We start from the raw sequence: 15,092 nt of genomic DNA, 5'->3' as shown, positions 1-15,092 counted from the left end.
TTATCTTGATCGGTTGCCAATGGATACGACCACTAATGCAGAAACTTTCTATGGTCTGGGATCTATCAGGAACCCAGCCATGATTTTCTTATGGTAGCTGTGTTATCAGGCAGGGACACTACATGTATGAGAAGATATCCTTGCTGCTATAAGGAAATCACAGCTGATTTTCTGACCTTAGAAAGTTCCTACATTCATGGTCATATCCATTGGCAACCGATCAAGACAACTGACTGAGACCACAAGATATTTAGAGGAAATCTTAAAACTCTACAATATATGTAATTACTTATAGTTGCAAAAATATTTAATTTTAAAATAATTATGTTTGTGGGAATACCCCTTTAACTATCAAAATAACAAAAATGATGAAGATTCCTGCAAATAGCACAAGTATATACAAGACTTAATCACATTTCTTATCAAGGACACTTATAGTATGCTTACACCATAGTGTCACTCTTTTGTAGAGATAACACTTTAAAGTTCTGTTTTTGACATACAATTCCAGACCACAATACAGCAGTGTATGCAAACAAGTACTCTGGTTATCCAGCTCCCCTATAGTCATCCTTGTTTGAACACGTTCAGCCAGCACAGTCCTATGGCTGTTTGTCAATCCTTTGCTGATATGCACACATCTCTGTAGATGGCATTTAGCCACGCACGAGCTAAGCCCACTTCTATTTATCATAACAAGCAAAGCTGTAAGATATATTTAATATGCCGTATGTGAAACGCTTTTATTTCTACTACATTTTGTCACTTTTCCAGTTACCTTCCCACTTGAGATGAGATGGATTCACATTACAATCTACCCACACGTTCTCCAAAGATACTTCTATGTAGGTAGATGACCCAACCTGTATATTGTATCTCTATAATAGCTATTTGTCTTATACAATAAATAAGCACAAACAAAACAAAACAAATGAATGTGTGGAGGACAAGGTAGTGTTATCTTGGCATCTGTACATTTCATTAGCCCGAATTAACCACATTCCCACTTGAATATTTAATAGCTAAAATATTAGCAGACAAACTGGAATACATGAATTTGTAGTAGTAATAAAAATTATTAGCAGTGCTAATCTGACCTGTGCCTGTGTATTGAGCAATTATTATTTTTATAAATATTATATTCATGATAGCCTTTTGCAATTATTTCTGGTTTAATTATGTTTTTTTTTGTTGCATTTTATAGTACTGTCATAAACGGTCAGGGAACTATTTTTTAAAATTGTTAAAAAAACCCCCTTCAGGTAGCAATAAAAAAGAATTTTCATTAATATGCATTTCTATCAGATTTGTACCTGTCTCCAGAACAGGTGTTCTCTGACCCTGGCCCGAGCTGGTAAGTTTTTGGCCAAATGAATCAGCCGTATACATACTGTCATTGCCACATCTGTCATGAGGCAAAATGAGCATCTTGTCTCAGGTAGCAGGTCAACATAGTCCCTGAAGGAATAGCGCTGGCAAGTGGGTAGTGTGCAGACAGTGAATGCAAAGCTCTACTACTGCCTACCACTGAGCAGTGTCCTACACATCTTCTCCTGTGCCCTCATTGCCCCCTCAGTTTTAGTGGTGCTTTGAGGTGACCCTTCCCCCTGCTCTGAATTGTATAATTATATTGTGTTTACAGAGCAGTGATACACCAGGTAGACCTTCTCCAGCCAGCTGTATCATAGAGAGAAGGTTCCTGGAGGAGAACAGAAGATGCACACAGGCTGTGTGCTACAGCAGCTGTCACTCACCCTCCAGCCCTAGTCTGTATGTAAAATATAATTATACAATGCAAAGATTGAATTACCTGTGTAGGAGGGTTAAGGGCACTATTACAGTAATTATTCCACAGTTAATAGCATACCTATGTGGACGTAACTAAGGGTGGGCACTATAACCGTCATAGTGCTCTCCCACAGCAAATAGCATTACTTATATTGGGAAGGCTAATACTTGTGCAGTGGGAAATATTAAAGCAGTATTAAAGTAATTGGTCCTCCCCGCAAACAATATCCCCTCCCCTCTAGGTTGTAGTGCCCCCCAGATAATGGTATATACATAAGTAATAAGAGTGTTTCTGTAGGGGGAAGACTACTACCTATCAGTGTTGTATTTTCCCTTGTGAGGGGAATATTGCCAGATGTAGGTGGTTGATCTATTACTTGGGGGGAGGGGGGTTATTAGGGTTCTTTCACCTGACATAAAATGAAGAGAAATTAAGGTAGAGTTTTGGCTCAGGTTCCTCTCCATTTTCCTGCTCTCTGGCTCTCTGGTGAATATGGTAATCGGCAGAGTGGCTTGTGTTGTGGGTTCTGCAGGTTTCTCTTCGGAAGATCGGGCAGGAGGCTTATTGTTTCTTAGTAATGGTAATATTCAAACTGGAGGTACCATTTTAATTTTTGCCTTAGGCAGCAGATAACATAGAATCAACCCTGCATACTGCAAATACCTTCATTCATTTTCCTTCTGGATGTGGCAGTCAGAATTACCAATTATACCAAGGAGCATTCTGTGAGAAAGTACAATAATGCTCCTTAATGTCCTCACCTACTGTATAATGCTCCTTAGTGCCCCCGCATAGTACAATACCACATTAGGAAATATTTTTTCCTAATTTTTCTTGTGCGTCTTATAGTCAGGTGTGTCTTTTTGTCTGAAGAATACCATAAATAATGGAAGTGTTCAGCTGCTGTACAGCTCTAACCTTTACTTAATGGTGGATCCCTGTCAACGGATCTGTAATAAAAGTAGTTGAGTACCCCTGTTGTACACAAATATATTGTAGATCGAAAAAAACCTAGCGGCTATAATATAGTTCTACACTGACTCTACGGCCGTCTTAGCCAGTCAGTCAACCAGGGTGTGCTGCTACCTCCTCCACACCATTGGGGTTAAACATTGTGCTACTCTGAACCTCTATGGATGGACTTTATAATTATTGTCTGAATTGGCATTTTCAAACTCAAGGGGAGCGCATTAGCCTGGACTTTTTGGTTTTATCTGCATGTTGTACACAAATATTATATTTGACCACTGACGCTAGGTTCACACCTGCGTTCTGGTCTCCGTTCTGTGCTTTCCGTCTTCTGCATGCCAGAAGACGGAAAGCACAGACCGGGTCCGTCCATGAGCGGTGGTGAGCGTTTTATGCTCTCTGCTGCGAAACCGGATTTTTAAATCCGGACACAGAGTACTGCATGTCCGACTCTGTGTCCAGATTAAAAAACCCAGTTTTGCATCGGAGAGCGCAAAACGCTCACTGCCGCTCACGGCCGGGCAGCTTTCTCACCCTTTCAAATGAATGGGTGAGAAAGACTCCTGCAGGTTTCCGTCTCCTGCTCTGTTTTATGCAGGAAACGGAAACCTGCAGAACGGACACCTGGGTGCAGATGTGAACGTGCCCTTATTAGTTATATCTCTGGCTAAGCTGTGTTAAGGGGATATCGTCACTCCTTAGGCAGTGACTGAGGCACTGTCTTCCTAATTACTTCATGGAAGACAGATTTGCATATTCTGGCTCACATTTAATAATAGTCAAACAGTGTAAATAGACATAGTTTGAGATTGAACCAGACTTATTGCAGTGGTTCAGGTTCTATGATAAATCTTTCACACAGACTGCCTATGTAAGATTTATCTGCATGATATAGAGCACACAGACCCAAGAGAAATCCACAGACTTGGCTTATAGACCCTAAATTGCTAAACACTCACAGGGTTTATATCTCTACAATGGCCTAAAGGATTAAAATGGTCAGGGTAACAGCATCAGAGAAGGTATGCCATTGGATTTTCAGACCTGGTGACAGGTCCTCTTTAAACAGCACACGTGACTATTTATGCACAAATGTATAGTATGAATAGAATGTATCACATTACATAATGTTCATGTAATCCATACGCAGGATAACAATGTCAATCCCAGCCTGATACTGGTATTATGCATGTGCCAAGGAAAACGTATGCCCAGATGTAAGATGCCAGGATTGCAGGAAAAACACTTAATTCATTTTGAAAACATTTATAGTATTCATTGTGGGGAAGTTAGCTTGATAGAAGCAGTGGTGCGGACCCAGACAGTCAAGACAGGAACACAAAATATGCAGCAAGTCGGTTTCGAAAAAAAACAGGAAAATAAATAAACCTTGACTTCAGGCACAAAATGAGCAAAACAAAATACAGCCTTAACCTCAGCAAACACAAAATAAAAGCCTGCTCGTCTGAGCAACTAACTAAACAGAACTGATAACCTAACTATACGTTGGCTTACCTAGAGCAACACAAACTAAACAGGTGCAATATTTTCTCACCAGACTCATGGTTACAGGACAGAACCACATGCCTTCGTTCACCTCATGGAACTGCCCTGCAATGCAGGATCTGCAGCCTTTTTCTGGCCCAGTAATAAGCCAAGGATCTATACCTCGGCTGAGGCCTACTCCAGATCCACCCTGGATCACGCATATGTCAGAAACCTGAAATTTCCCCACTGTGGGACTATTAAAGGATTATCTTATCTTAATATATGTGGACTCCAGCACTCTACCTGTCACCTTCTCACATCATGTATACATAGTTACGAGAAATATGTTCTAAATAAGAGCTATATACTATTTCCCATGGGTTTTTTTGCAATTATATGACAAAGTTTTTATATTATTAAAGGGTTGTCTGGGATAAAAGGTTCTCCTTCTTCCAGAAACAGCATCGTTCCTGTACATTTGTTGTAGTTAGCATTGCGGTTAGTTCCCATTCATTTCGATGGGAATGAATTGCAATGTGTGACACAGTTCAAAGATAGACATTTTTTTTGGATTATCCCATTTTTAAAATTCTGTAGAATTAATTTAATATTGTAACCACACAGACCAGTTGATATTCTGGAATTCACCATGTTCTTAGAACTGATGACTGGGACAGGAAACTGAACATTTTCATTGCAGATGTGAGCTCCATATTAATAGGCCATGTGAAGTCAGTTTAAAATGTCCCTTTTTCCGTTGTGTTTTTGGGTTTTTTTGCAGACTTTAACCTTTTCCTTTGCCTAGTGTCAGACATTTTCCAAAGAAGGAAGTGAATGTAATACTTTTCTATCAGTCCATGTGCTTTACTAACCTCTATGAAAGTAGGCGCCCTGCCAACACTTCAGGTTTTCCCTTTCTCCTCCTCCACTAAGAACCTATCGCCATGTCTGAAGTTCCTCTTGTATATTTTTTTTCATTTGCTCTCTATGCAGGCTGTGGACAGTGAGATATGAGAACAATGTGATTGCTACATCTGACATTTCATTTATCTGGCAAGTTACAATCTTGCCATATTTATTTACTTATTTATTTCTTATATGTGTCCTAAAAGTAAGTTACATTCTGATCATTCCCAGAAGCAAGGCACATGGAAGAGTTAGTTACTTGTGGCATTTAGTCAGTTTGAGAGCTGATCTACAGAATCTAAAGAGGTTCTGCATTTCCCCGGCAATGGACACTGTGCAGAACTGAATTATGCTACAATATAAAGTGCTAAATTACATAGTAGTTTTGTGTCACACTATCTGGGAACACAGTTTGTTGCTCATTCAGGGTTCAGGCCTGTAAAAAATACAACGGTACAAAAAAGATATTTGTCTGGTTGTCACTTTGCACTTAAATGGGAGAAACATTGCAATATTAGTAGAGATGAGCGAACACTAAAATGTTCGAGGTTCGAAATTCGATTCGAACAGCCGCTCAATGTTCGTGTGTTCGAACGGGTTTCGAACCCCATTATAGTCTATGGGGAACAGATACTCGTTAAGGGGGAAACCCAAATCCGTGTCTGGAGGGTCACCAAGTCCACTATGACACCCCAGGAAATGATGCCAACACCTCTGGAATGACACTGGGACAGCAGGGGAAGCATGCCTGGGGGCATCTAACACACCAAAGACCCTCTATTACCCCAACATCACTGCCTAACAACTACACACTTTCCACATTCAAAAAAACCTCTATCAAAGTGGGAAAATACCTGGAAACCTTCTTTACTCCCCAAATGGATGGACACAAACCCCAATTTAAGCTCAACAAACAGTAACAACCACCCCTTTAAATCACGTTCCCCATGACAACCACAAATGGAATAGGCAATGGGAATTCCAAAAGCCCTCACCCTTAACTGTCATTTTGAGTGTGTGTGTGTGTGTGTGTGTGTGTGTGTGTGTGTGTGTGTGTGTGATGTGGTAAGACCTTCCAAAATTCACTTTTCTAGCCCTTAACATGAGCCCTTCCAAACAAAGTTACATGACCTTAAGCTGAGCTACCAGCAGAGATTGAGGCCCTTGGCATGAGTAGAGCCTTGCACCAGCAGTGTTTTTGGCACTTAGGGTGAGTTGAGCCTTGTACCAGCGTGTGTCCCTTAACATCAGGCGGGCCCTAAGTTCTGCGCTTTGCACAAAAGTTCCACATTAACTAGGCTGAATGGTACAAAGATTAGTAGGCCCGAGAACCAGGAACAGGTCTTGCAATGGCTGTCGGATAACGCTTAAAGCACATTGTCCACCAGCCAGTCAGCCTCTACCTCCTCTTACCCAACAGTCTTGTCCTCCTTCCACCCAAAATTCCCAATCTTCTCAGAACAATAACCCCAACTGTCCCTGCTCCCCAGAGCTGTTCTCCCTTCCTTTGACTGTACCGCAACCTGCCCCTCCATTTCGCGATTCCACGGACCTAACAGACGAGTATCTGTGTCCAGATGCTCAAACACTAGAGTCTCCTCCATTCCATCTCCGGTCGATTTGGTGGCGGATGACCAGCAACCCACCCTCATCGACGACGATGAGACGCAGTTGCTGTCAGGGCAGCCAGTTGACATGCGCATTGTGCAGGAGGAGGAGGCGAGACAGGAGTTGGAAGAGGAGGTGGTGGACGACGAGGACACCGACCCCACCTGGACAAGGCAGATGTCAAGCTGGGAAAGTAGTGTGGATGTTGAGGCAGGTGCAGCACCAAAAAGGGTAGCTAGAGGCAGAGACATGTCCAGAGGCAGAGGTCAGCTGCTTTGCCGAAGCCAGGCCAGACACGGAATGTCCGAAGATGTTCCCTTTTGTACCCAGCCCAGAAAAACTCCCCCATCGAGGGCACGTTTCTTGAAGGTGTAGAGTTTTTTCAAGGAATGCGCCGAGGACAGATATAGTGTCGTCTACACAATTTGCCTCTCGAAATCGAGTAGGGGCCCTGAGAAGAGTCCAAGCAATGGAATCAGTGGCAGGCAGCAACGGCAGGACAAACGTCGCCCGCCGTTCATGCCACTGCCTCTGCTCACAGTGCTGGCGATGCACTCCAGAGGACGAGCCAGGACATCACTTCATCTGCCTCCGCCACTTTGTTGACTTCTCCCTCATCCTCCCCTGTTTCTGTCTTATCTCCTTCTCCTGCACCATCAAAGGCACCATCAGGCGCTTCTTTACAACAACCCACCATCTCTCAGACATTGGAGCGCCGGCAGAAATACACTGCTAACCACCCACCCACGCAAGCCTAGAACGCCAACATCGCTAAACTGCTGGCCCAGGAGAGGTTGGCGTTCCGGCTTGTTGAAACTCCCGCCTTCCCGGACCTGATGGCAACTGTGGCACCTCACTATGCCGTCCCTAGCCGTCTCAACTTCTCCCGGTGTGGCGTCCCCGCCTTGCACCAGCACGTGTCACTCAACATCAGGTGGGCCCTTAGTTCCGCGCTTTGCTGCAAGGTCCACTTGACCACCGACACTTGGACAAGCGCCTGTGGTCAGGGATGCTGCAGTGCTTATCTTTAATGACAGGCAGGGTGAATGTGGTGGAGTCTGTTCCCCGGGTGCAAACTGGGGTGGCCTATCTCCTCTCCCAGGCCAAAATTCATGGCAGGAGTAGACTGAAACCCTACGACGCTGCAACCTCCACCACAGCTACTAGCGGCAAACGCTAAAACACTGGTGTGGGGAGACGTCAGCAGGCGGTGCTGAAGCTCATCAGCTTGGGGGACAGACAGCACAGTGCCTCCGAGGTCAGGGATGCCATCCTGGCTGAGATGGCATTTTTTTTTCCCTGCTACACCTGGGGCCTGGCATTTTTACGCCTGTGATAATGGCTGGAACCTGGTAGCGGCTCTGGAGCTTGCCAGCCTCCAACACGTTCCATGTTTGGCCCACGTCTAACCTAGTGGTGCAAAGTTTTTTAAAAACATACCCAAATGTACCGAAGCTACTGTTGAAAATGCGGCGCTTGTGCGCCCACTTTTGCAAGTGCACAGGAGTCGCTGCTAGCCTAAAAACACTCTAGCAAGGCCTACATCTGTCCAAACACAGGCTGTTGTCCGTCATTCACACACGCTGAAACCCTACAATACCATATCTTGAGCAGGGTGTGTGAGCTGCACAGACCTTTGATGGAGTTCCATCTACAAAACCCAAGGGTTCCTCAAAGTCAGCAACCAAAGTTTCTGCACCATGAGTTTCCAGGGGTGGCAGAGTTATGGCTAGGGGAAGAGGCATGGATAGGGATGATGTCTAGGGGCAAAAGCAGTGTGGATGTGGAGGCAAGCTAAGCAGGAAAAACTGGGGGTACAAGCTAAGGCATGGACTGGGGTGATGTCTAGGGGCAAAAGCAGTGTGGATGTGGAGGCAAGCTAAGCAGGAAAAACTGGGGGTACAAGCTAAGGCATGGACTGGGGTGATGTCTAGGGGCAAAAGCAGTGTGGATGTGGAGGCAAGCTAAGCAGGAAAAACTGGGGGTACAAGCTAAGGCATGGACTGGGGTGATGTCTAGGGGCAAAAGCAGTGTGGATGTGGAGGCAAGCAAAGCAGGGAAAATGGTGGCTAGAGGCAAAGGGATGTCCATAGGCAGCAAGGGCAAAGATGCAAAACTCTCCCGTTTCAAGAATTTTCCTGACTTGTTTCCCCACAAAACATTCCTGGGAGGAGGGCTGAAACACCACCCTCCTCCTCCTCCGCTGTTAGATTTACCCCAGCTACGAGCTGAAAACGCTGCAACACTGGTGTGGGGAGACGTCAGCAGGCTGGGCTGAAGCTCATCAGCTTGGGAGACGGACAGCACACTGCCTCTGAGGTCAGGGATGCCATCCTGGATGAGATGGCAATTTGTTTATCCCCGCTGCCCCTGGGGCCAGGTTTTTTAGCTTGTTGGAGGGCTCTGGAGCTTGCCAGCCTCCAACACGTTCCATGCCTGGCCCACATGTTCAATGTAGTGGTGCAATGATTTTTAAAAACATACCCCAAATTAGCTGAGCTAAGGGTGAAAGTGCGGCACTTGGACACCCACTTTCCCAAGTCTACAGTACCTGGAGCTAGCCGCAATACACTCCAGCAAGGCCTACATCTGCCTGAAGCACCTACTGTTGTGCGAGGTCACCACACGCTCTAACCCTAGATACCGTATGTTCAGCAGGGTGTGTGAGCAGCAGAGACCTTTGATGGAGTACCAGCTACAAAACCCAAGGGTTCCTCAGAGTCAGCTCCCTCACTTTCTGCACCATGAGTTTCCATGGGTGGCAGACTTATGGCTAGAGGCACAGGCATGGATAGGGGTGATGTGTAGGGGCAAAAGCAGTGTGGATGTGGAGGCAAGCTAAGCAGCAAAAACTGGGGGTACAAGCAGCCGGTGACATCATCACTGACAAGCACAGCTGTCTGTCAGCTGACAGGCTGACTTTCACCAAAATGAACAGACAATGGATAGACTCATCATATACATGTCAGTTACATGACAAATTTAGTGCAATTTGCAAGTCCAAGATGGTTTGGAGATCTGCGGAGAGGAATCTCACCACCTCTTGCGGGTGCCATCATTTGGAAGGCAAGCCCTGGGCTCAGTGGGTGAGAGCAAGCGCAGGATAATCGTCGTTTGGCCTGGCGGCCACTGCCTCTTCCACTGTTGACAGGGCTGGCGCTGCAGTCCAGACCAGGAGCCAGGACACCTCCACATCTGCCTCTGACACTTTGGGGAGTTCACCCTTATCCTCACCTTTTCCTGCCATTTCTCCTTTTGCCCGCGCCATCATGCGCCTCTTCCCAGCAACTCCCCATCTCCCAAGCCTTTCATTTCATGCTAAAGTACAGCGCAACCCACCCACATGCCCAAGGCTTCAACGGCCTCATCTCAAGAAATCTGGCCCAGGAGATGTTGGAATCCCGGCTGGGGGACACTCTGCCCTTTTTGGGCAGAGTGTCTACTGCGCCACCGCACTGTGCCGTCCACACCAGCACTTTCCCCCAAACATGAGGCGGTCCCTAAATTCAGCGCTTAGCCCTAAAGTTCCATGTGACCAGTTACGAATGGACAAGTGCATGCGGACAGGGACGCTACCTTTCAATTTGGGCACAGTGGTTGAATGTAGTTGAGGCGTGGACCGGGTCACAAAATGTGGTGGCCTGACTTGTCTCCCCACACAACATTCCTGGGAGGAGGGCTGAAACACCACCCTCCTCCGCTGTTAAATTGACCCCAGCTACGAGCTGGAAACGCTGCAACACTGGTGTGGGGAGACGTCAGCGGGCCGTGCTGAAGCTCATCAGCTTGGGGGCCAGACAGCACACTGCCTACAAAGTGAGTCATGCCATCCTCGATGAGACGGCAATGTGGTTTTTGCCACTGCACCTGGGCCCAGGCATGTTGTCATGTGTGATAATGGCCATAACCTGGGATTGGCTCTGTAGCTTGGCAGCCTGCAACATATTCCATGCCTGGGCCACGTTTTTAACTCATTGCTGCTAATCTTTTGAAAAAGGTACCCCAATGTTCCTGAGCTACTGGTGAAAGTGTGGCGCTTGTGCGGATAGTTTTTAAAGTGTATAGTTGCCGCTGCTAGCCTCTATGCACTCCTACAACGCCTGTACCTGCTGGAACAACGGCTGTTGTGCGACGTCTCCACACTGCTGGCACTAAACATATCATGTGTTGAGCAGAGTGTGTGAGCAGCACAGACCTTTGATGTAGTTCCAACTCCAAAACCCTCGGGTTCGTCAAAGTCAACTCCCTCAGTTGCTCAACCATGAGTGGCCATGGGTGGCAGACTTATGTGAAATCCCATCCCATCCATTGCACTGGACACGAAACATTAGCATGCGCTCAGCACAACTTCGGATATGGCAGATGCGTTAAGCAGGGTGCAGGGTACAACACAGACCAGGCCCGAGCACCAGGAACAGGTGTTAGAAATACTGCAGCATCTGCCATTTCCTTCCAATTTTGGGGTTTTGGACCCGCCACCGACTTGTCTGGACCTAAGTGGGGATCATGAGACACAGTTGCCATCAAGGCAAGCTGTGGTCATGTGCGGTTTGCAGTAAGGGGGCAGTGCGCAATTGGAAGAGGAGTTGGTGGATGACGAGGCCACCGACCCCACATGGACAGGGGTGATGTCTAGGGGCTAAAGCAGTGTAGATGTAGAGGGAAGCTAAATCAACAAAAAACCTGGGTAGAAGCAAAGGCATAAACTGGGGTGATGTTTAGGGGTGAAAGCAGAGTAGATGTGGAGGGAAGCTAAGCAGCAAAAACAGTGGGTAGAAGCAAAGGCATGCAAAACTCTACCCTGTTGGAAGACTTATTCCTAGGTCTGGAACACGTTAATGGCCCCCCTGGACAAATTACTGCCACTCAGGGGCCTAGTGTCACCAGGAGGGACAAGTATAGGCGCATGTTGTGGGAATACCTGGCCGACACCAGCTCTGTCCTCTCCGATCCCTCTGTGCTCTACAGCCTAAACTTATTTTCTCATCTTTTTTTCTGAACTGCACATCTCTTGCCTGCTTCCTTTGGGATCTTAGAAATGGTGGTCCACTTCCACAGATGGTAACTTCAATAGACAGTGTAACGGGAGTAGCTGAGGGATCGCTGTCTTAACCACTTTTTGGCACAAAATTAACTTCCAAAGCCAAATATGGTGCAAGTATATGATGCAAGGACACCTACACACCTATCTCTGACACATTGGGGAGTTCACCCTCATGCGCCCTTTTGGCCTGCACCATCATGCGCCTCTTCCCAGCCACTCCACATTTCCCAAGCTTTTCATTGCAGGCAGAAGTACAATACAACCCACCCCCATGCCCAAGCCTGTAACAGCCTCATCGATAAACTGCTGGCCCTGGAGATGTTGGTGTTTGTTTATGCTTCTGGAGACCCAGGCCTTCCGTCAGCAGATGGCAGCTGGGGCACCTCCCTATGCTGGGCCTAGCCGTTACTACTTCTCTTGGTGTGCTGTCTCTGCCTTGCGCCTGCATGTGTCCCATAACATCAGTCGGGCCCAGAGCTCTGCGCTTTGCTGCAAGGTCCACTTGACCACCGACACATGGACAAGCGCCTGTGGTCAGGGATGCTGCAGTGCTTATCTTTAATGACAGGCAGGGTGAATGTGGTGGAGTCTGTTCCCCGGGTGCAAACTGGGGTGGCCTATCTCCTCTCCCAGGCCAAAATTCATGGCAGGAGTAGACTGAAACCCTACGAAGCTGCAACCTCCACCCCAGCTACTAGCGGAAAACACTGTAACACTGGCATGGGGAGATGTCAGTAGGCCGTGCTGAAACTGATCAGCTTGGGGGACAGACAGCACAGTGCCTCCGAGGTCAGGGATGCCATCCTGGCTGAGATGGCATTTTTTTTTCCCTGCTACACCTGGGGCCTGGCATTTTTGCGCCTGTGATAATGGCTGGAACCTGGTAGCAGATCTGGAGCTTGCCAGACTCAAACACGGTCCACGCATGGCCCACGTTTTCCAACTTGTTGGTGCCATGTTTCTTTGAAACCTACACCATTGTGCCTGATATACAGGTCAAAGTGGGGCCATTTTCGTAAGTGAGAACTAGCCTCTGCTAGGCAGAAAACATTCAGAGCACACTCCTCTCATCTTCGCACCGTTGGCTGGCGGAGGAAGACGAGGGGGTTGGAGTGGCATCTGATGTCCCTATCCCACACGAGGCTAGAGGGTGCACTTCAGTGCATCCCATTGCTTCACCACAAATGGTGTGAAGGGGAGTGGAAAATGGAGGAAATGGAGAGTGACCCTTACAGTTGGGGCCAGCAAAGGCATGCCAAGTAACACACTGGCACACATGGCTGACTTCATCTTGGATTGCTTTTCAACACATATTTCACATCATGAAGAACAAATAATACTGGATTTTTTCAAGCCTCGAACCCCGGTCTAGGTCTAATGTCTGTTCCTTTCTTATATTAGGGGAGAGGGAAAAAAAATTACTTCAGTGATACGTTTAGCGTACATAGACTGACTATTAATGTGTATCCCACTTAGTGTTGTTAGGGTTACACACCGTCACAACCTGGCTAAAGCTTCTATAGCTGTTAATAAAGTCAACATAACTTTACGGTATCCAAAAAGACAGCTGGTACCGACAGAGAGCAAGACAAATGTCACCCAAAGCTGTGAGCTCTGAACACCCACAGTGACTTTGGCGTCATCATCATTATAAGGGAGCGGGTGGTAATAAATAACTTGGCAGTGCCTAAAACCCAAAAAGCTTATACAACTATATTTACATTAAGATACACAAATGAAACTTTTCAGTAGCATGTCATGAGACAAGCTGATAAGCTCTTCCTTTGTGCAGTGCTATTTGAAAGTTAAACGCTGCCTTTATTTTAATTCTGGAGAAGGTGCAGACATTAGATTTAGAACATGTTGTCTTCATTGTCCAAATCCTCTATATAGGTAACGCGTTTTTCGGGCCGAGCTGTCTGGGAACGAGCTGGTGCAGCACTGACAACCTGGGTGAATATGGCAAGAGCCTGAGATGTAGGGTGAATGAATCCCCAAATTATTTGTGGAATTCCCAGTGAGACAATGGCACTGTATACCAGTATTAAAAATTGTGGGTGCACATAACCCCCATATATTCTTTGAATTCCCAGTCAGACAATGGCACTGTATAGCAGTATTAAAAATTGTGGGTGCACGTAACCCCCATATATTCTTTGAATTCCCAGTCAGACAATGGCACTGTATACCAGTATTAAAAATTGTGGGTGCACATAACCCCCATATATTCTTTGAATTCCCAGTGAGACAATGGAACTGTATAGCAGTAGCAAAAATTGTGGGTGCACGTAACCCCCATATATTCTTTGAATTCCCAGTGAGACAAAGGAACTGTATAGCAGTATTAAAAATTGTGGGTGCACATAACCCCCATATATTTTTTGAATTCCCAGTCAGACAATGGCACTATATACCAGTAGTAAAAATTGTGGGTGCACATAACCCCAATATATTCTTTGAATTCCCAGTCAGACAATGGCACTGTATACCAGTATTAAAAATTGTGGGTGCACATAACCCCCATATATTCTTTGAATTCCCAGTGAGACAATGGAACTGTATAGCAGTAGCAAAAATTGTGGGTGCACGTCACCCCAATATATTCTTTGAATTCCCAGTCAGACAATGGCACTGTATACCAGTAGTAAAAATTGTGGGTGCACATAACCCCCATATATTCTTTGAATTCCCAGTCAGACAATGGCACTGTATACCAGTATTAAAAATTGTGGGTGCACATAACCCCCATATATTCTTTGAATTCCCAGTCAGACAATGGCACTGTATAGCAGTATTAAAAATTGTGGGTGCACATAACCCCCATATATTCTTTGAATTCCCAGTCAGACAATGGCACTATATACCAGTAGTAAAAATTGTGGGTGCACATAACCCCAATATATTCTTTGAATTCCCAGTCAGACAATGGCACTGTATACCAGTATTAAAAATTGTGGGTGCACATAACCCCCATATATTCTTTGAATTCCCAGTCAGACAATGGCACTGTATACCAGTATTAAAAATTGTGGGTGCACATAACCCCCATATATTCTTTGAATTCCCAGTGAGACAATGGAACTGTATAGCAGTAGCAAAAATTGTGGGTGCACGTCACCCCAATATATTCTTTGAATTCCCAGTCAGACAATGGCACTGTATACCAGTAGTAAAAATTGTGGGTGCACATAACCCCCATATATTCTTTGAATTCCCAGTCAGACAATGGCACTGTATACCAGTATTAAAAATTGTGGGTGCACATAACCCCCATATATTCTTTGAATT

Source organism: Leptodactylus fuscus, chromosome 4 (genome assembly GCF_031893055.1).
Source record: "Leptodactylus fuscus isolate aLepFus1 chromosome 4, aLepFus1.hap2, whole genome shotgun sequence".
Classification (NCBI taxonomy): Eukaryota; Metazoa; Chordata; class Amphibia; order Anura; family Leptodactylidae; genus Leptodactylus; species Leptodactylus fuscus.
Note: the sequence above shows the minus strand (reverse complement) of the source record.